This window comes from Vicugna pacos, chromosome 8, assembly GCF_048564905.1.
Source record: "Vicugna pacos chromosome 8, VicPac4, whole genome shotgun sequence".
NCBI lineage: Eukaryota > Metazoa > Chordata > Mammalia > Artiodactyla > Camelidae > Vicugna > Vicugna pacos.
Window position 1 is genome coordinate 50,694,282 of NC_132994.1, and position 17,956 is coordinate 50,712,237.

General features: G+C 39.3%; 1 long non-coding RNA gene across 1 annotated transcript in view; it reads left to right on the forward strand.

Moving 5' to 3' along the window:
- LOC116281499 (uncharacterized) overlaps positions 1-3,367 on the forward strand; it is a 39,566-nt gene extending 36,199 nt beyond the window's left edge. Inside the window, exon 4 of the long non-coding RNA XR_012075261.1 lies at positions 3,287-3,367. This is a non-coding gene — a long non-coding RNA (uncharacterized lncRNA). The remainder of the gene's footprint in view (positions 1-3,286) is intronic.
- Positions 3,368-17,956: the final 14,589 nt, after the last annotated feature.

The following is a 17,956-nucleotide window of genomic DNA, read 5'->3' on the forward strand; positions in this document are numbered from 1 at the left end:
TTGTTGAATTAGGTGGGATTGTGTGACTTGCACTGTTAAGTGATGTGACTGACTTCCAGCTGGAAGCTTTACGTGACAGAGCACAGTTTGCCAAGTCCCTTTCTCTGCTGTGTGCTCATTAAAGGTCACATTTAGCTGAAGCCCTCCATTAGGCTGGATCCCTGAGTGACTACATGAGCAGAGCCACTCTACTGATCTGTGAAGGACATGTAGTGTGAGTGGAAAATTAAAAAAAGAAAGAAAGAAAATAAACGTTTGTTGTGCTTTGAGAGTTGTTTGTTACTGCAGCACAACCCAAACTGCCTAATGCACAGGATAACCTGCTATAATGAAGAGCTCAAATATGCCACATGGTTATTCATGGTCACAGGTTCCTTCCATTTTATAGCCTTCCCATCACCCTTGTGTGTCTCCTCATCCACGTGATCAAAGATTGTTCTTTAGCTCCACATCTGTATTCCAGCTCCAAGGACAAAAGAAAGGGCAATTAATTTACTTTTAAGGATGTAGATACATATCACTCTTCCTCACATTCCAGTCATGAAAATCTAGTCACAGCATCACACCTAACAGCCTGGAAGGTTGGTAAAGCAGTAACTAACTGGGTAGACATGTGCCCTACTAAATCTGAAGGAGAGTGGAGTAGGTTCTATTACTAAAAAGAAGAAAATGGATCCTGGGGACAATTTACAGTGCTGGCCATAGGATACACAGCATGTGTAAGGAATCAAAGGAAATGTAGTGTAGCTATGGCTGGAGAATCTAAGAGTCAGCAGAGATGAGTGAGACCAAGATCCAGGAGGACCTTCCAAGATTTATTGCAATCTAATGGAAAGCCACTGAAGAATTTTAAGTGGGGAAGCAACACAGTCAGATTTGCATTTCCACATAGTCTTCCGGTTGTAGGAGGGAGGATAAATTGAAGAAAAGCAATTAGGCGGCTTTGGCAGGATCCAGGTGAGAGCTGGTAGTCAGACTGGAGCAGGAGTTAGGAGATCAGGAGCTGAAGCTGAATGCCCCTGTGATGGGGGATACAGAGTGAAGATGTAGGTGACGGACACAGGGGCCGAGGGAAAGGGGAGAGTTAAGGTGTTCCCAGATTCTCTGGCTTTAGGACTGAAGTAGACAGTGCCATCATTTCCTGGAGGGAGAATTCTGGTGGAGGATCAGGTTAGGGGGTTCTTCAGGAGCCTGGGCTAGAAGGAGGGGAGCCCACAGTTAGGTTTCACCATTGTGTGACCATGCCCTAGTTCTTAAGTTAGGTAGTCGTTTCATTAAAAACAAATTCATACCTTACTTACATGTTTTATATTATTTTGTATGTATCAAATACAGCATAATTTAAACATTTTACAAAGGGGTCTACACATAACCCAAGACTGAGAAACACTGTCCCAGAGTACGACTATGATTTTTATCTTCAAAAAAAAAAAATTCGAGACCAGTGTTAACTAGTCTGTTTCATGCTATTAAAAAAATCTCCCACAAAGCATTCTCGGAGGCTAACATTTAATTAACACAACTTCTTATTAGGTACTTCTTGCACTTGTAAAATGTACTCTTAGTTAACTGAATGAGTTGTATTCTCAAAAATGTTAGAAGTCATTTTCCAAAAATTACAGCTTTTTCTTTGGAAATATTAAGCTTTAGCTCTGATTTATAATAGTGTTATAAATAGCAGGGCCAGGCTCTGTTAAGATAATTACTGTTGTGTGACAATGAATCACGTTGCCTGCACATGGAAGAGTGGTTATTGTTTTACTCTGTGCGCATTCAGCTCATCCAAAAGTGATCTCAAATCCTTTGGGTCCAGAGGTCCAGGGCCTGCCCCTCATAGTCCCAGTAAACATTGTTATCAGACCCATGTGAAGAATGTTCCCCCAGGCCCTGTCACTTGTACTGATAAAGAGGTAGTTCTCTATTAAAATCAATATTTGGGCTTCTATTTTGAATTCAAAGAGCTTAGTTCACACTTGATACCAGCCCGTGGCATCAAAGGCAGAGGAAAAGATCAGCAAAACTGAGCGGTCTGCTTCCTTCAGCAGATTTTTTTCCCCTGAGGTGCTACCAGCAGGAGAATAGCCACAGCTATTAGCTTAAGAAGCTCAGATTTACAATCTTTTAGAAGGAAACTGATGTAGACTTTACCTGGAACGTCCAATGCATTATTGGTTAAAACATAAGGGCAACAGAGGTTTCCCTTTTACTTTTTAAAAAGATGCTAGTTCACACGATGTGTCCAAGCAAATAATGATATTAGGGAGTAGATGTGTGTTCTTGAAAGGGTCTGGAGGCTGGAAACGCTTCCTGGGTACCTAATGTTTCTAGAGGTTTTCATACAACCCTGGGGGAATTTCTGACTCTAGCTAAAAAGAAATCTTAGATTTTTAAAAACATTTTCCAGCATTTCATGAATTTTAGACAATAAACATATTCATCAAATGTCATTTCCGTTTTAAATCAACCTCCCTCAGTTGAGTCAGCATGGGGGTTTGACCCCCCCAAAAAAGCTGAAAATACTTTCCAAACTCTGACTATGTGAAAAGTGGCAGAGCAAGAACCATATTCACTCTGGACATGATGAACACTGGGGCTTCCCGATGGCTTTCCATGGGCCTGGCACCGGGCTGAGCACAGTACATCTCTCATTCAGTCCTCAGATCACTGTGAGGTCGGCACTGTTATTGTCCTTGTTTTACAACTGGAGCCTTAGAGGTTAAAAAATTACACCGCTGGATCCAGAGCCTGGCCTCTCCACCACTCCTATAAATGAACAAATACAGAAGGTAAATCTGTGCCAGATGACAGACACACAGGAGATGTGGAAAAACATTTAGCTTCTATCAGTCCCGTTAGTAGCATCATTGGGTTCTTCCAAGGAGATCAAAGGTCAAAGGGTTGGTTTAGGAGACCTGGCATTCCTTCCCTTCCCTATCCAGGTTTCTTTTCTACATCTGACCATGAGCAGTCAGTGGCCACCCAGTTCCTTATGGAGCACCACTCAAGTCCTCATCAATCACTGCCATCCCTTCTTTGATCTGACCACTGGTCTACGGAACAAGTCGATAAACCCATACTGAATTCCCACTCTAGATGAAGGATGAGTAGATGAATAAGGCAGGGAGAGAAGATGTTAGACAAGCACTGTATTCAAACACACTCTGTGGTGGTCCAGTGCCCTCTCCCTCTTGAGCATGCTATGGTCCTCATATGGGACATGTATCTGCCTTGTGACAGATCTTGAAGTATTTACATTTTCATGCGTGTATATCTTTTATTCTTTTAGATGCTGCAAACTCCTTCATGTTTAAATAAGGTGATACTTTACTCCAGGAGATGCCGTCTCTGAAGCTGAGCATCTTCACAGAACTGACTAGTGAGGCATTGTATTTGCAGCTATTTATAGCAAAGTCTGGAAATGAAAAGAACTTACTCTGAGTTTTCAAAAAGTGTCAGCTTTTGAAACTTGCAAGACTTAAAAGAATTCTGTGTGACCAAAAGACAATCACAAGTCTGAAACAGAAAACTACATCAATTTACACCCAATTACAAAACCTAACTAATATAATAATTTTTCTGTATGTGTGAGAGTGAATATTTTGGATATTTTTGTTTTAAAAATTACTACAGTTATATGTGAGTCATATTTATAAACAAGATGAATTGAAGGATTTTCATGATTAGACATAGTTAGAAATTCCAGATCCTCAGGGATCAACATTATCATTTGATATGATAATGGAAATAATCAAATATGGGCACAAAAATTAAAGTGTAGGCATGTTCAGCATAGTATTACTTATATAATACTTTAAATACTTGAGATTAAAAGTGAAATAACCAATAAGAAGGGAATGGACTATTATGCAGACATATAAAATGTTTCATGGAATAATTAATAATATGGGAACATTTTAATATTACAGTAAAAAAAAAGAGGGGGAAGGTATAACTCAGTGGTAGAGTGTGTGCTTAGCATGCACAGGGTCCTGGATTCAATCCCCAGGGCTTCCATTAAGTAAGTAAGTAAATAAATAAGTGAATAAACCCAGTTACCTCTCCCACCCCCAAAAAGTTAAAATTAAAAAAAAATTTTAAAAAGAAAAAGATAAAGACTAGCAGACAACCGTGATAATGATCTCAATTCTGGAATAACTATGTGCTTACCCACAAGGGATGCCCTTCAGCAGCCACATTTAGTTTCTGTGACCAATGGAATTTAGGACTAGAATTGAGATTGAAAGATATTCTTCTCTGCTGGGCACACAAGCAGCTATGTGCGCATAAAGCTGGTAGGGTGTGTGTGTGTGTGTGTGTGTGTGTGTGAGTGAGTGTGTGTGAGAAAGAGAGGGAGAGAGAGATAAAACTCATAGATGCCTGGATTCCTGATAGTTTTAAGTGCTGTATTCAGGCCCTTACTGGTACCACTTCAGTTTTTTCCCTTTCCACTTAAGCTGGTGTCATTGCATAGAAAAATTACTCACAATGCCATTAGATAAGCAAAGAAAACATAGACACTTTTCATCTTGAAAATAGATCTGATTTTCCCTACTAGCTCCCCCAGGCAGTGGGAAAACTGTGTTTCAGACATATCCAGTAAATGCAGTGTAATCCAATGACTTCAAGAGTCTCCACAAATAATTCATATGCCATGACTGTCTTAGTGTCTTATACTTTAAATTAGCTCCCCCCTTACTGTTTTTCTCTAAAAAACCAGTGTCTGGAAATTTACTAGAGGGCTTATGTCAATTCAGTGCCCTTCAGGCATCCATTGCTGAGACGTGCAGCGAGCGTAGATCCAGCTCTGTTTTCGTGTTGTCTAACTAGTCCAGTAAGCCCTGTCTACTCACCCAGCTCTTCTTTAGCCCTTGCTTTTGCTGTGGGCCTCTGAAATTTTGTTGTGTCTCCTCTTCCAGTGGTACATTCCTCAGCTCCAGGGTCTCTTTGTCCAAAAGATGGTGGTCTCCTCCATCAAACATCTAGCTAAAGGCTGACTCACATCAGAATACCCTTTGGGGCACAGAGGAGATTCTGGGATCTCATCCATGCCATGTAGAAACTGAGGATGGCTTGGGAGAGCCAAACTCAGGTCTACTGTCTCCCTATCTCGGTTGGTGGTAGGGACCACTTGTGAGATGACCTCCCCTCCTTCCAGTTTCCAGTGGGCAATGGCCCTGCCCTTCATGTCCACTCTTCTGCCTTCTCCTCCCAGGACTTTGGCCAGAGAGGAGGCCCAACATGACGTCTCACCACGAACTTGCTTTCCTTTTCCTCTCTACCTGTCACACGCCACCAGAATCAGAAGGGATGGGCTTTCTCCCCTCTGTCCTTCTTGACATCCTCCTACATCATATGCTCCACTTTCCAGGAGTCACACTTAACCTGTTCCTTTCTCTGGGGTTATGGCAAAACTGATGAGTTGGGGGAGGGTAGAGGAGAAATCAGCCTCCAGGAAAGGAAGTTTCAGGATTGGAAGGTATGTAACAGAGTGAATGAAGTGGATTCTTATTGCCAGGAAACCAAAAGACTAAGATACCAGAATACACAACTGTATGCAGAAGATTAATCTAAGTCTGTAAACGCACACACACACACACACACACACACACACACACACACACACACACTCAAAAGCTCTTTAGACCATTATCTCTGCTTTATTTAGATTTAAAGTGGGGCTGTGCTTCTTGTCAACTGAGAGTCTTTGTTATAAAAGTTTCAGTTAAAAAGACCATAAGGTAAGCTTCATCATGCTTTGAAATGTGCACATCTTCTTCTGTGACCCTCGTATATTAGTTCTGACTAGAGTTTCTGCCAGTGTTTTCTTGTAATTACTTGACTCCTGTAGATTAGATAATGACCTCAGCTTCTTTACCGAAGAGAGACAAAAGATTTTAAAAGATGCTCTGAAGGATCTTTACAGATGTATTACCCTGTGATTCTACGAAGGCTGAATCTGGGGGAAAGTTTGAAGAAAGAAAGGAGCTGTCTTTGACACTGGCTTTCATCTTCTCTGCAAAGTTTCTCCTGAGCAAATCTGATTCATCTTCCTCTAACTCAGAAGAATTTTAAATGCTTTTCTTGTTCTGCCACATTAGGCAAGTTTGTAACCCCTCATGTGTGAACCGATGATGACAATAGTGCCCACTTCACAGAGCTGTTGTGAAGGTTTGACCACAAAGAGAAAAGCTTTCAAATCCAGGGATTCCGGGCACCCCTGGGTCACTGTTCGGGGCAGGGCTTGCCAGAATCTCAAAACAGATAATTCCCTTTCTTCATGAGTGCCTTAGATAATCTTCCCAGATCAGGAGGTCGAGTACAGTGAGGTGAAAAGAGTTAAAATGGATTGATGGGTGTCTTGAGAAGTGATGGGAAGAGGGAAATGGTGTGAAGTGGGGTGCTGAGGTTGAAACCCTGCTTGGGGTTCCCACTCGTTCTGTGAGTTTGGGCAGATCACTTGGCTTCTCTGAGCCTCAGTTTCCTGAGTGCAAACAGAAAACTTGCTCTTTCCAGGAAGATCATTGGAAGTGAATAGACAGTTTTCAGGAAGAAAAACAAAAATAAACCTGAATGGTGAATAAACATACGAGACAATAACCAACTGCACTGAGAAGCAGGGAAATGCACATTAAAACAGCAAAGTATACCTCAGGTTGGCAAGGATTTTGAAGTATGACAATATTGAATATTGGTCAAAATGAGGGGAAATAGGAATTTACAACCACTGTTAGAGGTATATTTCCTATGGAAATAAATACGTCTATACTGAGTAAATTTGAAAATGTATTTATCTACAGTCTAAAACCTTTCACTCCATTAAATATCTTTTGTATACAAGTACAAGGAAACACGTACGGAGGTATTTATCTGAGGAATTCTCATAATAAAAAAAATTAGAAATTCAAAATATATGGCAAAGAGGAATACATAAATTAAATAGTCCTATAACTGAATTCTATATAGCTGTTTAAAGGAAAAAATAAGATTATGTATCTATCTATAAAATAGTGCCTTTCGATATAGATAAATTTTAAAAATCTAATGTTTCTGTCCAGTTATATCCATCTATTCCTATTTATATAAATTAGAAATTCTTTTTCACTCAAGACATGTGTGTGTATATATATCTCTCTAAAATAGACTGCTAACATACATACAGAGGAAATGTTAATGGTAAACATTGCCTCTGGGGAAAAGAAGAGAAATGAGGCTGGAAGCTGATGTAAAGGATATTTCAACGCTATTGTGTTGTTTTCTTCCTCCGATAAGAAAGAAAAGCAAATATAAGCAAATGCTAACAGTTCTTAATTCTGTACTTGGCTGTATTTTTAATTTTCTTAAAATAAAGATCATCATATTTTTGACTGATACTTAGTAGTCATCATTACCATGACTTCAAAGAGATTTATGAAATTGAAGAAAAGTAATGCAAGTGAACCCAGCATTAACATAATTAATCTATAAAAGCAATTTCAATTTAATTTTTAGGGCTTCCTACTCTCAGACTGTCAGGAAGGAGAGACAAGAAGGAAGGCTTAGGAAGAGGTGATAGACCTGAGAGTATCCCACGATTCCACAAAGAAGGCAGGGAGGACAGACCTGCCCCCATACATCTCTGATAGACTTTAACTGCTTATTTTGTTTTCTTTGTGATATCGTTTCCCTCTCCTTTCTCTTTCAAGACCACTTTGGACATTCACGTTAAGCTGATCCCATCTGTATTAAAAGGCTGAAGCTGGGAAGGAGAGCCTAAGTTTGGCTTTGGCGTCCCACATAGCTCTGGATACAGACTGAGAAGCTTCCCCTTCCACCCTGCCTGCCCCAGTTAAACAAACCTCGTATTTATTTTCTTATCGTGCTTTCAGTGGTCCCTGATTTGCAAGATTGTCATCCATTCTGCAAACACAGTATCTGCAGCGTTTGAACAGTGTAGCTCTGAAGCCCGGTATTAAATAAGAGAAGTATTGAGGCCAAGCACAAAGGAAAGCAGCCCTTTCAACAGGTCAGTCATAACCTTTATTGGGTCATGTGATTTTCCAAAGTGAATTTTCAACCAAGGCTGTTTTTACCCCATCAATTATTAAATGAATCAAGGGCATTAAAAAAGGGAGATAAGACGTTCAGATATTTCAAGTTCTTGAACTTTGTACGTTCAGTTAGCAGTGATAAGAATGAAAAGACCAGAGGAATTTAGGGAAAGGACAAACTAAAATACTGTGATAACTACAATCACATAGGCTTCTAGACTTCACAGGATCACGAAGGTAACTATCAAAATTAACCATGGCCCTGAGAGAAATATGGAGAAGATATGATCCCAGACCTAAAAGAAAGCAGATAGGAGACAAAGGGATCAGAACAGGTATTTTAAATGGTAGTAATGGTTTTAGTGTTAAGCCATCTTTTCTTGAGTTACTCATTGATTCAGTCTTGAGATACAGTATAATTTAACTCAGCCTTTTTTCCCCTTATTTGTCTGAGACACATACAAAATGTGACTCTCATATGGAAAAACACTACAACGTTTTACAGTTGCCACACTCATTGGTATTGGTGGCTTGGATTTTACTGGCTACATCTTGTCACTGTTTGACAGTCATTATGGAACTAGGAGCTGTTCCAATGCTCATTGCTCTTAAGAAAGGAAACTAGAAGGTGTAGAACAATATTATAGAATAATTTTGAAATTGTTAGAATTAATTTTTAAAATAAATCATTATTCGAAGCTGGTGTTTTATCATTTGTAACCCATTCTTGATGTCATTCATCACAACCGATCATGACAAGCCAGGTTCCATCAGCAGGAGATTAGTGAAACTTGATGATCCAGATTTCTGGTTGCCAACTTCAGGCTCTGAGGTAATTAAGAATTTCAAAAGTGTAAAAGAATAACCTCACAAAGACTTGCTGTAAGCTATATCCAAGGAAAAAACTATTGCTGTTAACATGACAAAAAAATCAATATTTGAACTTGAAAAAAAAATTGGGATATAGACACATAACATCATATTAGTTTCAGGCATATCGCATAATGATTCAATATTTGTATATATTATGAAATGATCACCACAATAAATCTAGTTGACATCCATCACCATACATAGTAAATCAGTATTTTAATACATAATATTTTTACTATGTAAAGAGCTAAGATGGTTTGATGAGAAACATCTTAAGCTTCTTAATACACATAATTGAGGGAAAGTTTCTGAGAAGACGTAAGAATGAACTAGAATTAGTAAACAATATGGGAAAACTTAAACCTCACTAATAATACAAAAAATGCAAATTAAAGTAAGGCTCAGTAGTTGGTTTGCATTAAGTTGTATTCATGCAGATGTCTATCATAATATAACTTATTGTAATAAAAATAGAAATTTATGATAATTAAAAGTTGGTAATAACCAATTTGGATTTGTTAAGTCATCTTTGGTCCACTTACAAGTCTACTTTGGTCTACTCTTTACTATTAAAATGATATGTATTAAAAACTAAATACTTAAATAAAAAGCATAATAAAATAATATTAAGCACAAAAAATAGATCTGCAGCCAGATATACAAAATTGCAACAATTTAGACCACAAAGAAACAAAAATTCAGGTATTAAAAACAATGGAAAAAAACACCAGAAAAAAATAAAAATTAGCTCTCACTGAGAAGGTAAAAACTCTGGCCTGCCAGTCATCCAAGTGGGATAATAGATACAGATCGAGGTCACGCCAGCTGCTAAGTTCACAGAAAACATTTCTCCCCAGGCCGTGCTGCAACTATAAATGTCATAACAGCTCCCTTCTTCAAGGGACACCAACTAGCTTAGTGAGAAATCTTGTTTTCTGATATCCAGACGGTCAGAAAGTTTGCTCTTTGAAATCATAAGCATAAGAAGGAAGCACTCCATTCTTCTTACTGGTAAGATTTCCGTCCTTTGACCCAGAGAAGCTGCCGTGACGTCCGACCCATGTGCAGAATTTCAGATAAGGGATTTCTGGGCACAACGTTTCACATCTGTATTAACTTTGTGGTTTCCAAGGAAAAAGGCCTCTGGGTTCACTTTCCAGCCCAGACTTCACGTTGGCTCTTTCATCCACAGCTCGGCTTTGCTGTGAGCCTATCAAAGCACGGCGCTTCTTCAATCCTGCAATAACCCCATTTCTTTCTTTCTTCGGCGAGACACCCTGTGGTTCCTCTGGTTTGTGGTCTCCCTTATTGTAGAAAGAAGTCAATAAATGTGGTTTTTCAGACCGCAGCTATCCCTGCTAGCAGGCTTTGCCTGACTGGGCTAGAGCACATCCAAACGGTGGTGGGAACTGTCTGCCTGTGACGGGACGTTTCTGTGTACACTGCACTTTCCCCAATATTTTTTGAGGCAAAACTATTTCTGTAATAATGGAGAAAAGTTAGGCACTATAATTTTTGACTAAAATGAATCATATAAGCCTCACACTAGGCAAACACATGACAATACTAACCATAATTATATCTGGATGGTAAAATTATGGATGGGTAATTTATTTTTCCTTCCTTGAGATTTTCTGTGCTTTTTTTTCCCCCTTAAAATCATTATAATAAAAACATGTTACTTTTTAAACTGGAAATGTCAGTAGTTACTATTTTAAAGCCTTTTGACAAAAATTCTGCTTATTAACAAAAATGAAAGCTATGATTCTGGACAATTATACCGCAGCATGGGAGACGGAAACAACGAGTTTAGAGCGTGGCCGGAGGAAGAAGAATGCGGTGCTTCCACCAGTCCGATGGTGGTAGCAATCTCCATCACCTCTGACAAGCCAGCTTGGCCTCTGTCCTCATGTCCCATTTGGGTACCAATGATCCAGAAGCTGCGGTTCTGTTTAGGCCTTCAGGAAGCATAGTTATTTTAAGGTCTTAGCAAGAAGAGGCTGGCAGCCTTTGATTGAGGAATACTGAAGAATCATCTTTTTTTAAAACTCTCTTTAATGTTCTAATGATTTATTAGCATCCCCTGTTTGATAACTAAGGCCTAAGAAAGGTCATTCCAGGCCTTTGAACTCCAACCAGAAATGAACAAGTCAGAAGTTTTATTGTCAGCCTCACTCATCGTGTGGCTTTATTCAAGCTCACCTTACAGCACTGTGCAGGATTTCTGAGGTTCGTTTGAGGTCCTTATTTGAAATGTAATACTATGGGGAGGAAGGGGATGGAGAAAAACTGTTCTAAGTTGTGGTAAGATACACTGAACATAAACTTTTCCATTTTAGTCACTTTAACTGTATAATTGAGTGGCATTAGTGCATTCACAATGCTGTGCGACCAGTCACAACTATGTATCTCCGAAAACCTTCCAGCATCTCAAACAGAAACTCTGTATCCATTGAATAATAACTCCCCATTTCCCTTTCCCTACAAGCCTTGGTAACCTCTAATCTACTTGCTGTCTCCATGAATTTGCCTATTCTAGATATTTCATATAAGAACAAAATTTGTCCTTTAATGTTTGGCCTAATTCACTGAGCATTATGTTTTCCAACCATGTACTAGCACATACCATGGCTTCATTCCTTTTTATTGCTGAGTATTATTTCATTGGATGTATATACTTCATTTTATTATCCATTTGTCCATTGATGGACACTTGGGTTGTTTCCACCTTTTGGCCACTGTGAAAAATGCTGCTATGAGCAATGGCATACAAATATCTGTTGAAATCCCCACTTTCGATTTTTCTGAGCACATTTCTAAGAACAGAATTGCAGGGTCATATGCTAATTCTCTGTTTAACTTTTTGAGGAATCGCCATGCTGCTTCCACAGTGGCTGCACCATTTTATGTCCCATTAGCAATTTACAAGGGTTCTAACTTAAGGATGAAGGTAAATTTGGGACCTAATCCCAACTCTTCTCAGGATTTGGTTTATTGTTTAACAAACTGAATTCTGTGTGGCATATTTTATCCTTTGTTTCATTGTCTTTTCTTTTTCTTCTACTGAATCACAAATGTCAACTGTCTCTGAGGACAGATAGGAGATTAATTAATCACTTGCCTTGGTATTCACACTTGTAGATTATCTTTTGAGTAATTACTCTGGTATTTCAATAGCTAAAATCTTTTGGCTAAATTTCAAGATGGACCTTCCTCATATCCAATACCAAATTTACAAATAGGATTACAAAAATACACTTTATAAATTATATTATTATATCATATATAATTTAATTATATATTTAATGTATATATTCCTTTATAATATTCCATTATAATAAAAATCGCCTAGAAATAAAGGTGACCTTTGTATCACATGTAGTGAGATATGCCATTCTTTTGGGAAAAGAACTTGTGACAAAAAAATTCCCACTTGAGTTCATATATATATATATATATATTTTTTTTTTAAGACACAACTTATGCTTTAAGATTAGCTAACTTTGGTTCCAAGTGTGAGTATGGGTCATGACCACTTTCCTAAAAAGCATTCAAATACTTCCAGAATGAGCTCTCTGTATTGTACTCCTAATTGTTCTTGCCATTTGGCAGTGGAGTATCCCGTGTTAAAATTAGTGAACACAAATGTTGTACAACCTAACCAGTAGCAAGATACCTAAGAAGCATGCCATATCTAAATACTGAGGAAGTCTGCTTTTTGTCTTTTTGGTTATTATTACCTGGTTTTGTGAACTTCCAGGAAGGATAGGCAAACTGCATGTTTCTCGAGCACTGGCTCCCCGAAGAACTGTCACTTTTCAACATGGAATTGTCTGGGAAATTCAACATGAACATTCCCTCGCACTGCCATTCCGAAGGCAAAGTGACAGAGATATTCCATTTCCTTTTCCAGATTTACCTTCCTGTTCTCTGCCCTGAGACCTTTATATACTGCATCTACAGGTCCCCAGGCCCTCTGGCTTCTGGTTAGAGAAGTCACTGGGGAGCCAGGAAGGTGATCAGTGGGAGAAGAGAAAGGACAGAGATTTACTTCTCTGGCTCCCTTCCTGAGAAGTTGCCTCAGGCTGGCTGAGACTCTTATCAAAAGGTCACGCTCAAGGACTTCACAATTCTTTCCCTTTCTGGCCTCTGCCTTCGCTCTCTCTCTGTTCTTAAGTTCCTGCACTGTTCCTTGTGGTTCTCCTACTTTCATAATGAGTTCCTTTGTAAATAAAGTCTTCCTGATTTAGATTCACTTGACTGTCCATCTTTTTGCTGTTGGGACCCTGAGTGATACAGGCAAGAAAAGGGTTTGCTGTGTTTTAAATAAAGCTCGCCCTGGCTAAACTAGCGATTTCCTATTTTAAGTTATGACAGTTCTGGGTGACACTATTTATTTCAATAGGTGTCGTGAAATTCTCAAAACGATATCAACTGTAATTCAAAATCCAAAACTTGACATTTAGCATTTGTAGCAGGTGGGAATGAAGGAGTGTGATTGCTAGACTCATTGGCGCTGTCATTCTTGAGTTGATAATTGGCCGTTAAAAGAGGTACATTCCAGGTGGCTGGGCTTGAGGCCAAGGAGTGGCAGACTTACATGTGGAAGGACAAGTCAGAGGAAGACAAGAGAAAATATTGGATATTGTGAATTAGAGGTTGGATGCTTTGCCTAAGGGCATTCAAATTCAAATTAATTTAAAAAATACTGAAAAAACAAGCAAAACTGAGCTGTATTTTTTGGGATGCAAACACAGGTATACTTTTTTGGATGTCAGCACAGCTACAGTGAAAAGTGATGACACGTTTCCCAAGGACTGTAAATCAAGCAGGTGACTGTGTCTAAAGCAGGAGAGGGAGGTTGTTGTCATCAGGAGGGGACTCAAGGGTCCTTCTGGCAGTGCTGTCTTAGCTTGTTCAAGCTGCCATAACAAAATACCACAGACCGGGTGGCTTAGAAAGTAGAAATTAATTTTCACACAGTTCTGGAGGCTGGAAGTCCAAGATCCAGGTTGTTGGCAAGTCTAGTTTCTTCCGAGGCATCTCTGCTTGGCTGCAGATGGCTGTCATCTCACTGTGTCCTCATGTGGTCTTCCCTCTGTGCCTGCACACGTTTTGATATCTCTGTGCCTCCAAAATTTCTCTTCTTATGAGGCCACCAGCCGCATAGGATTAGGGCATCACCCTGACGAGCCCCTTTAACCTTCATTATCTCCTTAGAGGTCCTATCTCCAAAGACAATCACATTATGAAGTACTAGGAATTAGGGCTTCAACGTAGTAAGAGTTTAGGGGAGGGCACAATTCAGCTCATAATAGATGCTCACGTTCTATTTCTTGACCTGGGAGATGGTTTCAAAGGCATTTAATTTATAATTATTTATTAAACTATATATTCATGTATTACACATGTTTATGATTCTTATGTTGTATTTCACAACTGTTAAAAGTGAAACAAATCAGCATGCCATGCTGGCCAAATGAACAGGTCTGGGCCACCCTTTCAGGCTTTTCCTGTAGTCCAGTAACATTCATTTCTAAGAAGATCATCAAAAGTAAAGTAGATACTAGCATAAGGCAGTTCGTCTTCTTAGTACTGTTTGTCCTCCTCAAGAACGTTCTAGTACAGAATATACTTCAGGATACTTATTCAGAACACATGAGACGTAAATATTTTACCTGATTTTATTTTTGACTTCTTCTGAGTATTAAAACAGTGGGCCTGTGTGTGTTTTTAACACCAACTCTGGCGTCTGTCTAATCCCCACTCCTCCCAAACCTGCAGGCGCGCGACAGGCTGCCCTCCTGTGAATTACGCCTTCAGCCTGTCCTTTGCGTTGTGGATGACCTTGTGGAAGTGATGGGTCTAGTCATGAAGCAGCTCCACTAAAAGAGAACAGCATTTCCGAAAGGAGCAGCATGTTACAATTCAGAACGGAGGGAGGTGTTCTGTTCTTCATGCTCGCCGCTCGTGGAGGAATAAAAGATGTTCATCACAAAGCAGGAGTTTATCACGGTGTGTTCGTTTCCACACTGTGCCACTGAGATAACCTAAAATGTAATAGAATTGTGTACTATCAGTTCCTAGTAGGAAGGATCAAAAATTAGGTTGTGTAGTGATACGTTTGAAGGATACCAAAAAGCTTCTCCCCTCCCCATAGCTTACTCATCCGCCTGGTTCAGAATAAGATTCCCAACGTTCCGGTTACTTACCTGTTCCATTTCCAGCAATGTGCCAGGCAATGGAAAGCAAAGTTGAAACAGATGCCTTTTCTCTCCTATGGAGCTCTAGTGAGGGAATCAGGTAGGTAAACTGGTAATGATAACACAACACGGTAAAGCAATAAGAGACGTCTATATAGGGAAGCATAGAAACAAAAGGGGATACCCGTTTCCTGAAGGATCAGGAAATTCTTGCCAGGAGTGATTCTGTGCTTAAACATAAAGAAGATGAAAAGTTAATCAGGTTACTAATTCAGGCAATAATGTCCCAAGGAGCTGGAACCACATGACAAAGTCACAGGGCATTCCTCATCTCCGGGTGTGTTACTATGGTCATTACCACATTCCAAAGGCAAAAATGAAAAACGTGGCTGGAGAGACGGGAGAGAAAGGAACTTGGATTTTATGTTGAGTGATGATGCTGTATTTCTTTTAGCTGTATTAATCAGGCTGCTGTAGCAAAAGTGGACTTGAAAAGGAAAACAGAAGACAGAAGAGCCAGTTAGGAGAGATGATTGAGAGTCTGAACTAAGAGGGTAGCAGTGGGGATGAAGGGGAGGGGGAGATCTGTAAAAAAGGCAGGACTTTTAACCACTATATATAAAAATAGATAAACAAATTTCTTCTGTAGAAGGGAACTATATTCAATATCTTGTAATAACCTTCAATGAAAAAGAATATAGGTATATATGTGCATGACTGGGACATTATGCTGTACACTGGAAATTGACACAACATTGTACACTGACTATACTTCAATAAAAAGAAGGCAGGACTTGTGAGTGACTAGGTGTAAAAGTGATGGAGGAACCAAAGATGTAGACAAGCTTGTAGGCGAAACACATCATGCTTAATGGCCTCAATTATCACATTCTGAGAGTAGTCTGGGCCAGAATTGAACGAGGGACTTAAAGAAAGTGGCAAAGATCTAGAAAGTTATTAAAGGGAATGGACCAGAAAAATGACCTAGGATGAGTAAAAAAGTGATGATAGTTCACTTACGGCAGGGAAGTGAAATGAGTGAAAATGTTACCCTTCTCCCCACCACTCCCTCCCACTCCCTGAAAAGGAGAGAGGGTGTTCATCAGATCAAAGAATCTAACAAGATTAATTCAAGGAAATGGAAGGAACCCATAGTTAAGAGAAATCGACAGGAAGTAAGGGATGGGGTGGTGAGACAGGGTGAGATTGCTTTTCCCTGACAAAGGAATAAGAGGTATAGCTGGAAGAAATTGGCTGCATATAATTCAATCCTGACACACACTGGAGTAGACTATTTATTCTTTGGAAAATATAGTTAAGTTTCAGTGAAGACAAGTAATTTTCACTGCTTTACAATTTGCCAAAACTTTTTACACTTTTCAAAGGCAAGAACCATGTCACATTCTAATTCCTATAAAACTTGGTACATGGAGGGTCTCAAAATAAACTTGTCCTTATGGATTAAAATATGTTATTTGAAACAAAGAACACAATCAATTATGTCTATGACAACGCATGGGGTTCCAGGAAAAGAAAGAGGCATAGGGAATTTTAACTGGAGATGGAGCAATGGATGTGAGCTAGTTGATCGGAGGAGCAGGTGCAGCAGAAAAGAGTTGGGAATCTGGAGTCAGGCACACTTCTGTTGGATTTGTGGGTTTCATGTGTCTGTGTGTGTGACTATGGAAGGAGCTGTGAGTTTCAGTTTCAAAACCTCAAAAATGATGACCAGGGTGGAAAACTGCTTCCTGAGAGGCTAAATGCAACCTGAGATGTCAGAAGCCAGCATGGAGATTTTTTTAAAAGTTGCTTTGAAATGCTTTTAGATAAGGTCCTGTCTGTTTGTTAAAAAGGAAGGAATAGCAGAAACACCATGTTGCTATGAAATTACTGAAATTGACTGATGCAGAAGTGACCAGGTTAAGTTTTCCACCATCTAGCAGAAATGGAGGCCAAGGAGAGAGTTAAGTCCAATTACAGAAAATTGCAGTTACGTTCCTTAAACACTTCAGTTTGTAGCCTATGACATTAATACCTGCTATGCTACTTAATGTTAATTATTACATTGGGATTTTTCTCAGCTCCTTAGAAGTTATGACTGTGTGTATAATTTTGTAGCTTTATTTTCCTTACTCTTCTTGCTATAACAAGTTTTCTTTGTTCAGATGTCCTTTTCCCCTTACTCTTCACCATTTGTGTAGTAGCATTTGGTTTGTTCACTTTGAGTGACTGAAACTTAGGGCCAGCACTAATGTAACTTTGAAAAAGGGAAGGAAAAAAATGAGATTGATTAAAAAATCTATTCCTAATTGTTAATAAAAGGGGAAAAATTGTCTTTAAAAATCTGAGGAAAACAGGTCTCTGATAAAGCAATCAAAGGCTATTCAAATGGCAAAAGTGCCATTCTTCAGTCTCCAGGTTGAAGAACTCACTTTAAACCCTCCCTAAAAACTATCAGAAATCTTCCAGGACAGAAAATAATCACAGTACCACGTTTATCATTTCAAAAAGCAGTGGAATGTCGGATAATTAAGAATTTCAAAGCCAGGCTGATGTGTGTGACATGGACCCTCCAATTACGAGATGAATACACTGGGATGAAAGGCCCAGTTCATCATCTGTGAAATGGGAATCACTGTCTGCATCTCCGAGATTACTTCCTCACTTCTTCCTTGCTAGCAGGGCACAGGGCAGCAAGCTCAGGAAATGAACCACCCCCAACTTCAGTGAGGGGAAAATCTTGATTGTCAACTGGTAAAAATGCTGTTCCCTTTGCCAGCATTTCCCAGTGTGTGCTGTGGAAAACTAGTTCAGTGAGGGGCTCATTTTTATACAGTTTTGGGAAATACTGCA